We start from the raw sequence: 13,362 nt of genomic DNA on the forward strand, positions 1-13,362 counted from the left end.
TTTAAGGATTTAAGGACATATACATTTTTCTTCTACTATTTTCTTTTCTTCTAATTATTCTATTCTACTATTTTCTTCTATTATTCTGTTTCCTTGAAAAATTCCCCTAGGCGTTACTCCTTACAATTCGTAGTGGCCTAACGGCCCTTTATGCTTGCTTTCGTCGATTGTTTACTCTGTACGTCCACTCTGTCGTTGTTTGTTCGTTCGAAGCTCTAACTCTCCATGGATTTCATATATTTAAAATTTCTGGATGCTGCTATCTTATGAAATTCCCTATATTGTCATTAAAAGCACGAAATAGAGAGTAATAAACAGTCCGACAACTGATGAGGCGTTATCTTCTTTTTGTCCTGTACCTTTCCCTTGTGTGTTTACGTATTTTTCACTCGTTGGTGATGTCCTGTACACAATGTGTATTTTTCATTTATATATATATATATATCACGTGATCACGTGACCGACCAGTCCATCAGATGTAGTTACACATCGCTGGTCACAACGCGTTCGCACTGTTTTAGCCTTCGAATGACGCCACCCCGCTGGCTAAGCGAGCAGGCCAACAGAAGAAAGAGTGGGAGAAAGAGTGGTGAAAGAGTACAGCAGGGATCGTCACCACCCATATATATATATATATATATAAATACATTTTTCTATCGTATAGGGTTAACAACCCTCACCGTATATTTTTACTGTTTTGTTCTCATTGTCCTGTTCTTGTTACCACTTTCACCCAAATTTATTTAATTTGCTTTGCGGGAACGATTGTGTCTAAGAAGTCGTGTATTGTCCTTGCCTTCGTAACGCAGAGTAGATGAAACAGGGACAACTGAAGAATGGTAACATTCTTTATGTTGTATGTCTCATTTCTCTGTTTTATTTCGTTGTTCCAAAAACAGTTCGTTTTCTATGTTTTTGTTTTTATGTTTTCGTTTCTCGTTGTGTTCAACGTTGTTTTGATGTCCTGTACCCATATATGCATGTATATATACAAATATATGTAGGTATGTACATATATGTAAGAATATATGCATATATTTATATATTATATATATATATATATATATATATATATATACATACACACACATTTATGTGAATGATGTGTGAGAATGTATGTATGTTTGCACGTATGTATAAGCTACCGCGTTTGTATATGTAAACATATATCATCCTCTTTATCGTCATTGAACGTCCGTGTGTCATGTCGGCATGGATTGGCTGCTTTAACAGGATCCGATGAGTCCAAGGACTGCATTATGCATGTTTCGGCATCTACTTAAACATGGTTTCTATGTCTAGAAACTCTTCTTAACGCCAATCTACTTTACACACGTACTGGTTGCAGTTTTTGTGTCACCAGAACCACTGAGGTTACCTAAACAGGCCATTCTCTCTTTCTTATAGTGTAACATTTATTCTTTCAAATTTCTTTTCTTCGTTTTCCATTATTCTCCTTTTTATAACTTCAATTGTCTCTTTATTCTTTCCTCGTCGCCTTTCGCTCTCTTTTTACTCTTTCTCAAAATTTTCCCCATCTCCATTCTTTCCAATATTCCTCCATTTTTCATTATTCATTCAGCCTGTTTATTTTTCATCACCTTCGAACTCTAAATCTCTCATTCAATTTCTATCCATTTTCGTTTTTTCTTCTCCTTCTCTCCTTCTCTTCCTTTTCTTTCTCTTACACTTTCTCCCTCTTCTTTTTCTATACTTTCTTTGGTCTTCATCTCTCCCTCTCTTTCTTTCTCTTTATATTTCCTTCATTCATCTTTCTTTATCCCTTATTGTCATCCGTCTTTTCACCCTTCTTACATTGTTTTCTTTTCCTCCCACTCCTTTTTATTTCTGTCTTTCTCGTTTCCATTCTTTCTATCTTCCTTTGCTTCTTCATTGAATTCGCTTTTTCGGTGTGTTTTTTCTGCCTGCCAGTCTCGAATTCTAAGACTCCCATCCAGTTTCCTATTCTATCTTCTTTCCTCCGTGCGTCCTAGTTTTATTTTATCATCTTTTCCCCATTTTTTCCCCCATTTTTATTTTTATCTTTATCGTCTGCTTTATTCAATGTTATATGCCAAACTTACACTTGCTATAAATAGCAGCCGATACTGAGGTCAGTATATTCTGATGTAAAATAACATACATTTGTTATGTTTACTTAGGTGTCGTTACCTTCCCTTCCTTAAACGCGGATGTCTATATATGTATGTATGTATGTATGTATGTATGTATGTATGTATGTATGTATGTATGTATGCATGTATGTATGTATGTGTGGGTATACACATACGTATGTATACTTTTGTATATATATATATGTGTGTGTGTGTGTGTGTGTTGTGTGTATGTATGCACACGACTGTACATACATGTATGCAAATACAGGGCCGTATGACTGAATATTTGTCTGAAACACACGCACATGCGCACACGCGCACGCACACACACATTTGTATGTATAAATATATATACATATCATTTACAATGTGAACGTATGTGTATATATATACATACATACATACATATATATATATATATATATATATATATAGTTGCGTGATGTGGTGTAGTTGTGTGTGTGTATTTCTGTGTGTATGTGTGTATGTATGTGTGTGTGTGTGTGTGTTTGTGTGTGTGTGTGTGTGTTTGTGTGTGTGAATGTAATCCTTTTGATGCTGTGAGGCCGTGACTTGGGAAACTGTTTCCTCTTCAGAAACCATTTTGGTTTGTAATTCTAGAGTTTAATGCTATAATATTTTACACTCGTTGATAATTTGTTTATAAACAAAAATAAAAAAAAAAGAAAATAAGTGGGGTGTGTGGAGGTGGGACACTTTAGTGAAATGACAGAAAGGCTAGTATGGTTGTGTAGTTAAGAAACTCGCTTTGCATCCACGTGGTTTCAGGTTCAATCCCACTGTGCGTCACACTGGGCAAGTGTTCCTTTACTGTAGTCCCGAACAGACCAATGCCTTGTGAGTGACTTTGGTTGACGGAAACTGCGTGGAAGTCCATCGCGAGCGCGCGCGTGTGAGTGTGAGTGTGTGTGTGTGTGTGTGTGTGTGTGTGTGTGTGTGTGTGAGTGTGTGTATTCTTTTATTTGTTTCAGTCATTTGACTGCGGCCATGCTGGAGCCCCGCCTTTAGTCGAGCAAATCGATACCAGAACTTACTCTTTGTATGCCTAGTACTATCGATATCTTTTGCAGAACCGCAAAGTTACGGAGACGTAAACACACCAGCATCGGTTGTCAAGCGATGATGAGGGGACAAACACAGATACACAAACATATGCATACAAATATATATATATAAATATAGTAGAAGACATTCGTCCAAGGTTCCACGCAGTGGGACTGAACCCGGAACCATGTGGTTGGTAAGCAAGCTACTTACCACACAGCCACACCTGCACCCCCCCCTCTCTCTCTCTCTCTCTCTCTCTCTCTCTATATATATATATATATATATATATATATATACATATATGAAACATTCCAGTGAAATCTGTAAAGGTAGAGTCAGTAGATCCAGTGGTAATCAGAGTGGAGTACTGGATGAGAAGAGGTGCTGAAAGCTCGGGAAGCGGTTAAGATAAGCAAGTCCAAAGAGTAGGAGATTCAGTCGGGATCAAACTGGAATAACCAGGTGGGCGTCTAATATATAGTTGAAATTTATAGAAAAACAAAAATGAAGATTGGTGTTCGAACAACAAGCAAGTGTATTAGTTTGACGCTCGGGAAAAATGAAAATATCTCTTATGCTTCAAGCCTACGGTCTTGAACAGAAAGGAATAAGAGGAAATAAACAGCGAGAGAATGGCCTGCTCGCTCAAGACGTTTTTTTTTTTCATTCTCACTCTGTTTATTCTCTCTTATTCCTCGCTTAACTGAACACGTTTTTTTCATTCTCTCTCTATTTCCTCTTATTCCTTTCCGTTGAAGAGCGTAGGCTCGAAACGTAAAAGACACTTTCATTTTTCCCGAGCGTCACATTAATACACTTGTTTCTTGTTCATACACCTGTTTTCGTCTTTTGTTTTTTCTGTAAATTTCAGCTATATATATATATACGTACAAAATTAAGAGGAATGATCACTAAAGTGGACACCTTATATGCTAAACATAGACGTCAAATCGCCATTACCACGAAGAATGCGTTCTCACGAAAAAAATCTCAGCAAAACGCCAAAATGTAAAAATGAGTAAGACAAATGAAAACATACGAAATAAAAACGAGCGTTTTTGTTTTCATTTGTCTTACTCATTTTTACATTTTGGCGTTTTGCTGAGATTTTTTTCGTGAGAACGCATTCTTCGTGGTAATGGCGATTTGACGTCTATGTTTAGCATATAAGGTGTCCACTTTAGTGGTCATTCCTCTTAATTATTTTATAAGGACTTACTTCCTTCCTTCCTTCCTTCCTTCCTTCCTTCATTCATTCATTCATTCATTCCCTCTTTCCTTCCTTCCTTCCTTCTTCATTCACTTACTTCCCACCACTCTCGAGTGGAAAATCATGGGCCCCGCATTCTCCCTTCTGACTAAAAAGATTTTTCATAAGTACTTTCCTATTATCGATAGTCACTTTTTTCTATTTACTTCAAGATTAGTCGACTTACACACTTTCGGAAGATCGATAAAATAAGTACCAGTTGAACACTGGGGCCAAGGTAATCGACTTAACTACTCCTTGGCATGAGTATAAAAGACTGCATCTCTCTTCCAAGCGATGTCCATCCAGCCAGTGTGGCAGAATAGGACTCATCAAACCAGTATGATCTCTGGCTCAAATTCACGGTCCCCACACCAGACCGTGGTTGGTGGAGAGAACATGCTGAGGCGTTCGTCCTGCAGTGGATTAAACATAGGCAATCCAATCCAATTCAATATGAAGGATTAGTAAATAGACCGTTACACTCGTGAGACGGGTGTAATAGTTAATTAGTGGTTTCTCAGAATAGCTCATGGAGAAGGAAAAGGACAAAAGAACTGGATGTTGTTTTCTTTCTGTGAAAGAATTTTTGTCCAAAAGATTCCATTCTTTTACATTGTTTGTTCTCCCATTCGTTTAGTAAATAAAAAAGTTGGCTGTCAGTAATAGGAAAATACCTTTTGTTTTTTTTTTAGGGAATCAAAATGGATCTTATATTGACGAAAACGATCTTACTGCAGTGCGGTAAGAAATCGATATTTCTACAATCAAATGTGGCGCGTTTGAAAATCAGAGGGTAATAACAGTGTAAAACTAAACTAGATCAGGTTGTGACCTAGTTCTCCATTCCTTGTTGCAGCAATTCAATTCCACCTCACTTCATGTCAAAAGCCAAAAAAAAAAAAAGAAAAAAAGAAAAAGTATGACGGTTTGGCTAAGACCCAATGCGTCGCAACGTCGCAATGTCTTGCGATGTTTGGAATTTTTGCTTATATCTACAAACATATGTTACTTAAACAGGAGTACCCCCCCACACACACAGACATAGACACACAGACACGCACAGACACACACACACGGACGCACGCATACACACGCTCACACGCACAAGCACACACACACACAAACATAAGCGCGCACACACACACATATACATACATACGTGCACACCCAAATAATTTGACGTATACATAATTTAATATATATTTGTGTATGTATGCTTGTACGTATTCGGTCATTAGACTGCGGCCATGCAGACAAAACCAACTTCTTAAAAGGGTTCAGTGCGTCAAATCCACCGCAATACTCATTTGTTAAATCTGATTGTTATCTTATGGGTTCTGTTTTGCCGAACCGTTAAGCTAAGGCGACGTAAGTAACCTAAAACCGGTTATAATGAGTTCATAGATACACACACACAGACACACACACACGCATACACACGCACTACGTTCTGGGTTCAAATTCCGCCGAGGTCGACTTTGCCTTTCATCCTTTCGGGGCCGATAAATTAAGTACCAGTTATGTACTGGGGTCGATGTAATCGACTTAATCCCTTTGTCTGTCCTTGTTTGTCCCCTCTGTGTTTAGCCCCTTGTGGGTAGTAAAGAAATATATTTATCTATCTATCTATCTATCTATCTATCTATCTATCTATCTATCTATATGTCTGTCTGTCTGTCTGTCTGTCTGTCTGTCCGTCCATCTGTCTGTCCGTCCGACTGTCTGTCCGTCCGTTTGTCTGTGTGTCTGTCTCTCTCTGTATCTATCTACCTAGTCCATAGATCCATACAGTCATACGTATATCCATCCATCCATCCATCCATACATACATACATACATACATACATACATACATACATACATACATACATACACACACATATACATGCATATACGCATGCACGCATGTATGAATGTATGAATGCACGCACGCACATATACATGCATACATACACGCATGCATACATGCATATATACATACTTACGCATTCTTTAACTTATTTGTGTCATTACATTGGGCAATGCTATCACACTGGATCAAGGGGCAATACTATGACACTAGATCAAGCATAATTTACTTCAATCAGATCTATTCACAAGACATTGGTGGCCCCGTGGGCTATAGTAGAAGACAGTTAGTCGCCATGATAGATCGTTAGCCACTACACACATTTTTTCTCTCCTTGTTTTTTTGTGTCCCTTTCTGTAGAAGAGCGTAGGCTTCCTGAGCGTTATACTAATACATCTGTTTGTTTTGTACACCACCTGTCTTCGTCTTTTGTTTTTTTCGTAAACTCTTCCTATAGTAGATGACACTTTGCTCAAGATAGCATGCAGTAGGAATGAACCCAACATCATGTGTTTGGAAGACGAAACTTCTTAACCACTCAACAATGCTGAACGATTTCGTTTTCAGTTACTTTTTAACATATTGCACTTCTCTTTGAAATGTTGGTGTTCCTTGGTTATGAAAATTATTTTGGCGATTGTCCCTTCTGATCAAAAGGGTTTTCCGATCAGAACTGAGCCGAAACTGCAACAAGAACAACAAGGAAACAACAACGATAACTGCATCAAACTACTACTACTACTACTACTACTACTACTACTACTACTACTACTACTATCCGTTCTAATACGTCAATATTATATATATGTGAATGTATGTGTGTGTATACATACATATACACATATACACATGTAGACATATAATTTTGTATATATATATATATATATATATATATGTATGTATGTATGTATGTATGTATGTATGTATGTATATGTATATATATATATATGTGTGCCCCAGCATGGCCACAGCTCATTAGCTGAAACTGGAAAAATCAAAATCAAAATCAAAATCATATATATATGTGTGTGTGTGTGTGTATTTATATATATGTGTATATATATATGTATACATATATGGGTATATATCTATACATATAGGTATATATATATATATATATATATATATATATAATAATTAATAAGGGTGAGAGAATTAGATACTAATTTAATAGTATATCTATTCAACACCAAGTGGCCTAGTGCTCCGAGAAACCTGGATTATTATAATATTTTATAACATATTATAATTTTTTACAAAATAAATATAAGAGAGTGGTCACTATATGGCTCACTCTAGCACCAGTTAATCCAAAAGGTTTCAACCACGAAAATACATGTTTCCCATGAAAGTCAGTACGATTGTTAGCTCACACGGACAGGGCAAATAAAAAATAACAAAAATACAGATTATTTTGGGACAATTGTTTCGCTATTAATGAATTAAATGTAATTTTACTTACAAAAAATCCATTTGTAGCTCGTCAGCCAAAACTATCTGGATGAATCCACTCAATCACACGCCAGATTTTACCATAACGATAAATACGCGTGTGGTTCAATTGATTACATCCGACGTTATAATTCAAATGCCCCAACTAACAGCGCGCCAAACTTTCACGGAAAACAAATACAAGCATTTAGAAATAAATGCAGCATAATTATAATTAATTAATAAGGGTGAGAGAATTAGATACTAATTTAATAGTATATCTATTCAACACCAGTGCCTAGTGCTCCGAGAAACCTGGATTATTATAATATTTTATAACATATTATAATATGTTTATAAAATATTATAATCCAGGTTTCTCGGAGCACTAGGCCACTTGGTGTTGAATAGATATACTATTAAATTAGTATCTAATTCTCTCACCCTTATTAATTAATTATAATTATGCTGCATTTATTTCTAAATGCTGTATTTGTTTTCCGTGAAAGTTTGGCGCGCTGTTAGTTGGGGCATTGAATTATAACGTCGGATGTAATCAATTGAACCACACGCGTATTTATCGTTATGGTAAATCTGGCGTGTGATTGAGTGGATTTCATCCAGATAGTTTTGGCTGACGAGCTACAAATGGATTTTTTTGTAAGTAAAATTACATTTAATTCATTATAGCGAAACAATTGTCCCAAATAATCTGTATTTTTGTTATTTTTTATTTGCCCTGTCCGTGTGAGCTAACAATCGTACTGACTTTCATGGGAAACATGTATTTTCGTGGTTGAAACCTTTTGGATTAACTGGTGCTAGAGTGAGCCATATAGTGACCACTCTCTTATATTTATTTTATATATATATATATATATATATATATACATATATACACACATGTATATGCATGCATGTGTATGTGCATATATATACACACGCACACACATATATATGCATGCGTGTGTATATACATACATTCATATATATATGTATGCGCGCGCGCGTGTGTGCCCTGACAAAAGCTCGTTAAATTTAGAAACCCTTAAACGACTGTGGGAACGTTTTGTCTGTAAACCCAAACAAGACAAATTCTTTTTTCAAAATCTTCAATTCTTTATTTTCTTCTTTTCAGTTCTTTCTCCGTATAAACCAAGAAGACAAGAAACAACAGATTTTTGCTTATTTTATCTTATTTTCTGGTTTTTTTTGTTTGCTTTATCTGTATTATTCTAAGTTTCTTTCTTGTCTTATATTTTTTTTTGTCTTGGTGATGGTGCTCGTGGTGTTGAGGGGGGATGGTCAGGATGATAAAACAATTGTCTTTCTCGACTAGTTTATGCAGAAGTAGGTCAGCCAGGAACTGATAACAAAACCAAATTTCATAGTGTATATATATATATATATATATATATAATATATATATATATATAATATATATATACATATATATATATACATATATATATATATATCTAAATATATATATATATATGCATGTATATATTGTGTGTGTGTGTGTGTTCGCGCGCGTGTGTGTGTGATTGTATATATATATATATATTATCTAATATGAAGACATATGTATTGTATATATCGTGCGTGAGTGCATCCGTGTCTGTTTCTCTGTGTAGGCATGGGTGATATTCATTTGTGCATGTGTGTATATGTATATATGTGTTTAATATATATATATATATATATATATATATATAATATATATATATATATATATATAATATATATATATATATATATATCTATAGAGAGAGAGAGAGAGAGAGAGAGAGATAGATAGATAGATAGATATAGATGTAGATAGTTAGATAGCTAGAGAGAGAGGTGTGGAGAGAGAGGGAGAGCGTGTGAGAGTGTATGTATTTGTGTGTCTGTGTTTGTCTCCCACTACCATCGCTTGACAACCGATGGTGGTGTGTTTACGCCCCCGTAACTTAGCGGTTCGCCAAAAGACACCGATAGAATAAGTACTAGGCTTACAAAGAATAAGCCCTGGGGTCGATTTGTTCGACTAAAGCGGTGCTCCAGCATGGCTACAGTCAAATGACTGAAACAAGTAAAAGAAAAAAAAGAACTTTAATTTAAGATTTTACATAGCCTAGTGGTTAGGGTATTACATTCATGATAATGAGATCATAGTTTCAATTCCCGGACCGGGTGGTGCGTTGTGGTCTTGAGCACAATGCTTCATCTCACGCCACTCTGAAATCGCTTCGACACCTGACTCGTCACACACAGTGCACCACTTCAAGCAACGTCAATTCCATTGAGCGAGTGAGTGACGTACAGCACAAACATTTGGTCACTATAAATAAATTATTTGTGCTGGTCATCCAGCAAGAAATCGCAGAACTGTCCTTCTTGGACTACAAGAGGCAGCCACCAATTCGAGATCTGACAATATGATCGTTTTATTATAAACAGATTATCGTGTTCCATTATACATATACAGACATACATGTGTTTATTATATATATATATATATATGTGTGTGTGTGTGTGTGTATAAAAATTTCTTAAACATAGCCACGAAACACGTGTCATTGTTCTACCAAATATATACGTTTTTATTATTATTCTGCAATTTACTTAATCATCGGTATAGTATTGTTATTTTATTGTTAATATTTCTATTATATGTAATTTTCTAGATTAATTGTTCATTTTGAATTGATAAAAAGTGTTTTTTTTAAATTTTTATATATATATTATATTTTGTGAAATTTGATTTAGTATTTCTAATTGAATTTTTCCCTGTAAGTTAGGATATTTTCCCTCAAATTATTATATATATATATATATATATATATTATATGTATAATAATAATAATATTTGAGGGAAAATTATTCCTAACTTACAGGGAAAAATTCAATATATATATATATATATATATATATATATATATATATATATATATGTATATACATATACATCGTGCTTCTTTCAGTTTCCGTCTACCAAATACACACACAAGGCTTTGGTCGGCTCGAGGATATTGTAGAAGACAGTTGCCCAAGGTGCCACGCAGTGGGACTGAAACCGGAACCATGCGGTTGGGAAGTAAGCTTCTTTATTTCTTTTAAATTGCCATAAAGTCATTACATAGAAGGGGACAATACAACACATGTGGGGAGATATAACAATTAAAATAGAAATACGATGCTATGAATGACACATGAAAATGAACATGAAAAACATTAAAATCAAAATATCAAAATAATGATACATGAATGATAACTTGAGAAATGAGAATATGAAAAGAGTCCTGAGTCCTCTTTAGTCTTTGATCTAGTCTTTCGTTTACCGTTTTCCGCATCGCTGAGTGACAACACCCTCTCCTCCGTGTACATGTAACCATTTTCACCATAATGAGGTCCAGTTTTTTTCCTCTCCATCCTCCGTCCTCCGTTTCTGTGGCTTGGAGGACAGCCACCTCCTCCTCACTTCCAACGAGGATGGCTGCCGCAACCCCACCCACTTCTATATCTGGCGGAATTCCTTCTACCCTCACCTTGGAAGTCTTTTTTCCAAGGTACGTGGGTAGAAGTACCACTTCCTCCGTTTTTACAGTTGCACTTGTCAGCCTCTTTGCCTCCTCCGCTGTCCTAAGCTGGACAACCACCGTCCCATATCCACTTCCTTTCGCTATGTATGCTACTTCCTTCGAAAGCCCCTTCAATGAATTTTCTACTTTTTCCATCTCCATCCGCTCCACCTTCCTACTCTCCACTGTAGGTAATGGTCTTCTTTTCCATATTTTCCATATTTTCCCTAACCTTTTTCGGGGTTAATAACTTTACGTCACCGGCTAGATCCACCTCTGCAGACTCTTTACTCTTTCCATTCTCGTTCATTCTATTTACCGCTTTAACGAGCTTCTCCTCTGCTGAGGACAGCTCATACTCGCTAAGGTTCGAATACATTCCTTTCCACCGGTACAACACTCACTAACAAACCGCTGCCAAGCAGCACCAAAAGTTTCCGCCCGACTCGTCAAAAATCAACATAGCAAATAGATCGACGCATGCGCGGAAGTAAGCTTCTTACCACACAACCACTCGTGCGCCTATATATATATATAATATATTATTATATATATATATATATATATAATATATATATATATGTATTATGTATATATATATATATATATATATATTATATAATTTTATATATATATATATTATATATATATATATATATATATAGAAAGAGAGAGAGAGAGAGAGAGAGAGAGAGAGGCGCAATGGCCCAGTGGTCAGGGCAGCGGACTCGTGGTCGTAGGATCGCAGTTTCGATTCCCAAACCGGGCGTTGTGAGTGTTTATTGCGCGAAAATACCTAAAAGCACCACGAGGCACCGGCAGCGGGGGGGGGGGGCGAGCCCTGCTGTTCTCTTTCGTCACAACTTTCTCTCACTGTTGGCCTGCTCGCTTAGCCAGCAGGGTGGCGTCATTTGAAGGCGAAAACAATGCGAAGCGCATTGTGACCAGCGATGTGTAGCAACATCTGGTAGCCTGGTCGGTCACGGTGATATATATATATATAGATAGATAGATAGATAGATAGATAGATAGATAGATAGATAGATAGATAGATAGATAGATAGATAAATACACAAGGTAAACATATCTATATAACTATGAAATGAGTATAGTTATCAGGAACTCTAGAGTCAGAATTAATACGTAACGATAGTTGAACACACATCGTCTATACCAGACAATTCTTTAATTGCTTCAAATTTCCCCAAACAAGGCCACAAGTTACTTTGTCGCAGCCTACGGAGGTGAAGGTTGTCAGCCATAAATGCCAGCAATATATATACATACATACATACATACATACATACACACACACACACATATATATATGTATGTATGTATGTATGTATGTATGTATGTATGTATGTATGTAGTATGTATGTATGTATGTATATATATACATACATACACATAGATACAGTTGAAAGATGGTTGTAAAATAATTGTTAAAGAGACGTTAAACATATGACGAGATAGTAATAAAAGAAGTGAAAGATTACTGAACTTATGGCAATAAAATAAAGTAACCGAGATGACAATAAATGAGCTAATAAAATGGAAGTAAATAAGATGGCAATAAAAAGACACAAAAAAATGGGATAAAAATATTAAAAGGAAAGAAACCACAAACTTTACGTAAGCTGTAAGTTAACTGTAAGTTTGAACCAGTGTGCCGTGGAATGTGTGTGTGCCACGTCTCTTACACAGGTACCCGCGATTTTGTGTTTCCTTTTTCGGGAATCGGGGAAATGCTTAAGGTATTTAAAATCTTTTACTGATTTTAGTGTATTGTACCGGTATAGATGTATTTACTTACTTCCTCAAAGTCTAACCGTTGACCTCATCGTGGTGGGAAGGTTAAACGAGTGAGTATCAGAGCTATACCGTCAGGTGCGGGGGTTTTGAGTCCATGGCAGGGTTGCCCAAGGCGGACAGGTCTGATCTCGGCGGTGCTAGCGCAGGAACCCGGCTAAGTGGAGGGCAATAGTGAATTCCAGGCAGCATCTGTCCGGCGGCTTCCTGGTGGCGTTGAATCGCGTCTGTGGGCATTCTGCGGCGGGAAGACGTAACACGAAGATG

Source organism: Octopus sinensis, linkage group LG10 (assembly GCF_006345805.1).
Source record: "Octopus sinensis linkage group LG10, ASM634580v1, whole genome shotgun sequence".
Lineage (NCBI taxonomy): Eukaryota > Metazoa > Mollusca > Cephalopoda > Octopoda > Octopodidae > Octopus > Octopus sinensis.